Raw genomic sequence first — 6,601 nt, forward strand, 5'->3', positions numbered from 1 at the left:
CTATCTAATCAGCACTATTTCCTATGATGTTTATTATGGCATGGTTTCCTCAATAACCTCAACAGCTGCAGGCTGGGCTGTGACGTCAATCTTTAAATGATTAAGTTCAAGCTGTCTTCCAATGAAAGCTAATCAGTTGCTTGTTATAATTTCAGTTCAAATATAAAACAAATATGCAAGGTTTCTTTCAGCAACGAATTGTCTATTTGACCCAATAGTTATGAAGAAAGACTTCCATATGATTATCATTGTAACCTCCATTAACATATGTTCTAATCAATTATTTATATTTTCTTACAATAGCCAAGATATGTCAATGTTGGTTAATTTGACCCTGTCTTGTTTGAATCCTGCATGACTTCATGGCCCTAACTTTCTACTTTTCTTATAACACTGGTGATGTGCTTTTCTGTTTTCTTGCAACCTGTTACCTTCCCTTCCTCAGCTGCTTTCTGCATGAACAACAATACAACAACAATAAATTTTATTGACTAGTTGTCTGGCTATATAAAAAAAATCTATTAAACCAGGTCAGAGAAAACAGCATAATTAATAGTTCTGCAGTCAGTCTATTCTAACTAGTTTATCCTCTTCAAAATGGCCTTTGATATAAAAATAGAATAGAATAGAATAGAATAGAATAGAATAGAATAGAATAGAATAGAATAGAATAGAATAGAATAGAATAGAATAGAATAGAATAGAATACTTTATTGGCCAAGTGTGATTGGACATACAAGGAATTTGTCTTGGTGTAAATACTCTCAGTATACATAAAGAAAAATTTGCAATCTTGTTAGCAATTGGCAGATGCATTCTTTGCTCTTTCTGCATGAATTTATTCCTTTTACTCTTTATTTTTTCTACTTTTTATTTGAGGATCTGGTTCTCTCTCAACCACTACTTTTTTCCATTGTATATTTTTCTCCCTTCCTGATCTTCCTTCATCTTATTAACATACTCTTCTTATACCTCATTCCTACTTTTCATGCATGTTCAACTTTTTCTGAAGCTGCATATGTGTAAATTACCGTATCCAGTATCTTTTTTTGCTTCTCTAGCTATCTCTTGGTTATTAATCTATTCCTATTTTGGACTAGCTCTAACCATGGTAATTTGCAGGAATTTTTCTAGGGATTGAGTGAGCAGAAAAGTGCATAATGAAATGCAATGTTAGGTAATCATTTCTAGTAGTATGTGGTGATGTTTAGTAAGTATGCATGAATCTTGATCCATCCCTGTGTTATTTCTCAAAAGACTTCATCCTTTAAATGCAGGCATGCTCTTGTTGGTTGAAAGGCAACCTGGATTGGAATTAGAGAGGGCTGTGTTTACTTGAAGGCTGAGAATCCCAGTTTAGGTTATATTCATGGATTCATTTCTGAACCTAGTCACAATTCAGTAGAGGACTAGAAACATTCTTTTTCAGCCTGTAATTAAAGTGAAATTTCCAACAAAAGGGAAATTTCTAGGTAACAATTGAATTAAAAAGGAAGATTCAAGGAAACCTATTCTTTAGAGAAATAGAAAAGGCTATATTTTTATTTCCTTTAATACTGAATGTTTCTGTTAGCAAATATTTTTATATTCCCTCTTTTACGTCATTTAAAAATGTTTGATTTTATTGATCTCTTGTAAGATATTAAAGCAGATTTCTCTTATATTACAATCATGATAAATTAGTAGAGGAATCATTGTTTATATGAAAACTACCTTTGCCTTAACTTGATACTGAGTCAGAAAATTGTGCTTTCATTAAAAAGAAAATTTTTAAAAAAATATTTTTATATATTTTTAAAATAAAAATTTTAAATTTTAAAATATTTTTAATGTTTTAAATTATTTTTAAAGTTATTTATATACATATATGTGTGTGTACATACATATTATATTATTTGTATGATATAATCATCAACAAAATTAATTTTAAAAAAGTAATTATACTTTTATTTCTGCATTTTTCATTATAATAGAATTCTGTTTGTTTTAACATCAATTTCCAGGTATATATTTTTCTGCACTCCTAGTAAAACCTATTATCAATTCTAAAGATAAAATAATCTAGCAAAATTAGCTTCTTAGTTTCTCTCTGTTTCTGATTTGTTACTTAATACATATATTGAATTCTTATTCATATGAAATTTGAGGGTTCACATTCTAAAATTTGAATGAATCCTAGAGCTCAGAAACCCAATCAGGTTCACATTATACTGAAACAAAGCATAAATCAAGGGGCGGGAAGGGTAGGGGGGAATGTTGCTGGTTCAAAGAGAATTCTTTGTAAGAAGTTGTAAACCGTATAAAGGGCACCCTATTCTCATCCTTCTTTCTATTTTCATAGAGTTTGTAGACTTGGGATTAAGTTTATATTGACAGAGCAAACATTTTACTGGCTTCCAATGAACTGTAGTCTGTTAAGAAAGAAGATTAGAAACCTTACGGCACCTTTGCTTTGCAACATTAACTTAAAAACTGATGAAGCCAATGTTTTTCACAATAATCCATTTGATTGGAATTAATAGAAGAGTTGATTAGAAAATGGGACTTGTCAGTATCTGTACATTTTAAAGTAAATTGTACCTGCTCTGTGTATTTGGAAGCTGACTACTACATTTATAAGCTTCAGTATGGACCATATTACTTCAGCTTGCAGAAGGAGATACTATTAAAATATGCAAACACATATCCACATACTATGTAAAATATTATGTAAAAATGGGACAGTCTTGTTTATAATAGGGGGAAATTCAGAGTGAAAACACTTTTCTCTCTCTCTTTTTAATTTAGTTGTGATTGCATTGTAATTGAATGATATATCTGCTTAGAATAAATGCTGCAGGTGCCATAAGATATTCCTGGATTCCTTGGTACACGAGAGACTAAAGATTGCTCAGGAATACAGATTTAAAATATCAGGTAAGTAAATTATCTTCACCTACAGTAAGATTTACAGGTGTGTTTGTTTTATTGTAAGTGCAGAAACCCCTCCCCTCAAATCTCTGAATCCCCTAGCTAAGCTAGGATACTAAACTCCTCATTGGACACTACACACTGTGGAGGAACGGTTGGTGAAATTGACAGATCTTGCTGAGATGCATAGATTATCGTCTTTGATTAAAGAAAAGGTACTATATCTATTGTGATTGGAAACCTCTAAAGGAATGTTTACATAACAATGAAAAAAATGAACTTGTGATTTCTGGCTTTGATGATTAGACAGAATAGATTATAGAAATAAGAGTATGATGTAACTTTAGAGACAGAAGTTATAACATAATTATACTTATAACTGTTGTGAAGAATATTGAAACCAGTGGTGGGATTCAAATTTTTTTTTACTACCGGTTCTGTGGCCGTGGCTTGTTGGGCGTGGCAGGGGAAGGATTCTGTAAAATTTCCAGACAGAAGTGATATTTGCCGGTTCTCCGAACTACTCAAAATTTCCGTTACCGGTTCTCCAGAACTGGTCAGAACCTGCTGAATACCACCTCTGATTGAAAGCCACTTCTTTGTATCAGAGGTGGTGTTCAGCAGGTTCTGACCAGTTCTGGAGAACCGGTAACGGAAATTTTGAGTAGTTTGGAGAACTGGCAAATGCCACCTCTGACTGGAGATTTTACAGTATCCTTCCCGTGCCACGCTCATAGAACCATTAGTAAAAAAAATTGAATCCCACCACTACTTTGTATCTTTTTTCTTTTTCTATTTTTAGGCATTAAATGAAGGCCCAGCGTGAAAAAAAATAAACTTCACTGAATGTTCCTTTATTTAAGAATTGGTTTAAAAGAGCAATACATTTTTTTCTTTTTTTACATCACTGTCCTTCTCAGAGCAGTGTAACAGGGTAGCATGTAATTACACTGCATAGGATTAAATGTACCATCTTGGACAAAGAAATAAGCTCTCCCAACAGGGCCTTGAGTCAATAGTAAGTGCAGAAGCAGGAGGAGAATGCATCAGTGTTTGACTTTGGTGTCACTCAGAGCTGGGGTAACATTGTGGTATTTGTCTTTGAGTAAGACATGGACATCTTTTGCCAAGCCCTTGTTGTCCTGGCTCTACTGTTAGGCAGAGTGAAGCAAAAGGCTCAGATGACAGCAGCATGATATTGTAGTACAGAGCTATATATGCATGTTGCCATCCCTACATCCTGAGCTAAGGATGGGAGGACCAAAGAGGGAGGGAGGAGAGAGAGAAGAAAGGACAAGAGAGTGGAAGAAGGAAAGAAGGAGGGCAGAAAGGGAGGGAGGGAGGGAAGGAAGTAAAAAAGGAAGGCAGGAAGTAACAGGGAGGGAGGGAGGGAAGGAAGGAAGGAAGATTTCTTACACCAGCGGCTTCTCACAAGGAAACTCAGTGGGGAAGCCAACAGGAAGACAGGAGTTACTCCCACCCCTGTTAATTTTTTTTCTGACCTGAAGTCATTCTGTTTCTCTGTTGAAGTAAGGAAATATCCTTATTTAGATTGGATGGCAGAAAAAGCTGAATTGTTTCCTGAAAGGCAAGGGTAATATAGGGCATGATCCAGTATCAAGAAACATAGCAGAATAGATAACCTTTCAGTTAGAATTAATTGCCCTGGGTGGTGAAAACGCTGCATCCAAAAGAAGCCGCATCAAAGAAGCTACTGTGTTTGAGCCGAAACATTACTGATAGAAAATAATTTCTGAGAAGGTTATTATAATGAAACATTAACACTGTGCTCCTAGAATACCATAAGCCACCCTAATTTCTTGGAAACAGTCTCACACCATTGGGAAAAGCTTCCTTCCCAGCTTATAATGCAGATACAATCCCACATGGTTTTTTTCTATTTAAGTTAATGAACAACTGATGCCAAAAAGGAGCTTTTTATTTTTGTTTATTGCATGCAAATGATTGCAGAAACCATTCTGAGGTATGCATTCATAAAGAAAAAGTAAAATCAGGTCAAGCCATACACCTCTCTGAGCCCTAGGAAGGAGCCAGTGGCAAGACACTTCTGAAATTTTGCTAAAAACCCCCCCACAGTGGTTCACCCAGGTAGTCATCAGAAGTCAACACTGATGAGAGAGAGAGATAAGAGAGAGGGAAGGGAAGAGAAGGGAGGAAAGAAAGAAAGAAAGAAAGAAAGAAAGAAAGAAAGAGAGAGAGAGAGAGAGAGAGAGAGAGAGAGAGAGAGAGAGAGAGAGAGAGAGAAAGAAAGAAAGAAAGAAAGAAAGAAAGAAAGAAAGAAAGAAAGAAAGAAAGAAAGAAAGAAAGAAAGAAAGAAAGAAAGAAAGAAAGAAATGTCTTAATACCTGAGGCCAAGATAATCTCAATATAACTGTAACTAGATGTGAACTTTTGGTCAATGGAATCTGAAAACATTTATCATCTGTGGTTTTATACCCACCCTCCATTTTTTCTTCTTCCTGTCTTGTCTCCTCTCAATATTCCTAGACCTGACATTTTGCCATTACTCCAAATTGCATTTTCCTCTCACCTTTCTGCAGGAAAACAAATAGTCTTCTCCTTGGAAACAAAAATAGAGAAGAACAAACCAAAACGCAAGAATGCTATAAGTGGTAGAATGACATCAGCACATACATAGATTATATCTTCTGTGACTGAAGCTCACAAAAATGCTCACCAAAAATATATATTTGCATGATGGCTGGAATTTGCATTTCTCTAAGGTGGCTTTTGTGGGAACTAAAACTGTAATTTCTCAGGCTCTGCCACAATGAGACACTATATTGGCTGCTGTGTGAAAAGACAACATGACTTCCTTCCACACTTGTCATTGCAGGGTTCACTTGGCTGGGTGTGGCTATTCGGGAACAAATGGAGAAGAACGGTCTACACCTGAAGTGGTGTGAACAGGACATAGTATTACATTGTACATGACATAGACCAGATGGGAGCCGGAAAAGAATAGCTCCAGTAATGAAAATCCACCCTGATATATTTAGTTAAATGCCTCGTGTGTGTTTCACATTATGAGAAGAAAATAACATTAGAATAATATGCAGGAAAAGGGGAAACTATTATTTTGTCCCATTTGCAGTAGATGATATTTTTTTCAAGATGTCTCCTCCAGCATAATTAATTGTGATTGTAGTAAACAGTTTCAGACTCCCGTTACTTCATGGCTGTAATGCTTTCTCAGGCTAATTTCCCTAGAATGCACCTTCTTTCCTCTGTAAGTTGCAAGCTGTTATTTTGGTTTCCTTAAAAAATATAAGAGCGATGGTGTGCTCATTTGAAGCTTGGATATACACAAAAGAGTATGTGCTCCCTGAAGCCTACTTACTTAACATGGTGGCTTATGTGACATTGAAGATGGTGGCTAGTCTTGCTTAAATCACCCACCTCTATTCCTCCCCCCCACTTTACATATGACTTTTCTGCAGGGGTGGGATTCTACCAGTTAGCACCTATTCTCTAGAACCGGTCGTTAACATTCTAAGCAGTTCAGAGAACCGGTTGTTAGAAGAAATTACTGGCCTAATCGTGTAAGGAAGGCAGGAAGGAAACATTCTGGTGTTGCTTACAGAAACTGTCTCTCTGTTAACCCTTATTACATTCTTGGCAGGACTAGACTTCCTGTCTCAGGAACGTCTCTGGAGTTTTCTTTCCCCTC

At 35.7% G+C, this 6,601-nt stretch overlaps 1 long non-coding RNA gene across 1 annotated transcript; it reads left to right on the top strand.

Moving 5' to 3' along the window:
• The first annotated feature begins 3,047 nt into the window (after positions 1 to 3,047).
• Positions 3,048 to 6,208, top strand: LOC148131177 (uncharacterized). Its single transcript, XR_015748535.1, has 2 exons — positions 3,048 to 3,125; positions 5,768 to 6,208. It is a non-coding gene; the product is annotated as an uncharacterized LOC148131177 (long non-coding RNA).
• The last annotated feature ends 393 nt before the right edge of the window (positions 6,209 to 6,601 follow it).

The sequence above is a fragment of the Notechis scutatus genome, chromosome 3 (assembly GCF_049901735.1).
Source record: "Notechis scutatus isolate UNSWTSFEM ecotype Mainland chromosome 3, rNotScu1.2, whole genome shotgun sequence".
Classification (NCBI taxonomy): Eukaryota; Metazoa; Chordata; class Lepidosauria; order Squamata; family Elapidae; genus Notechis; species Notechis scutatus.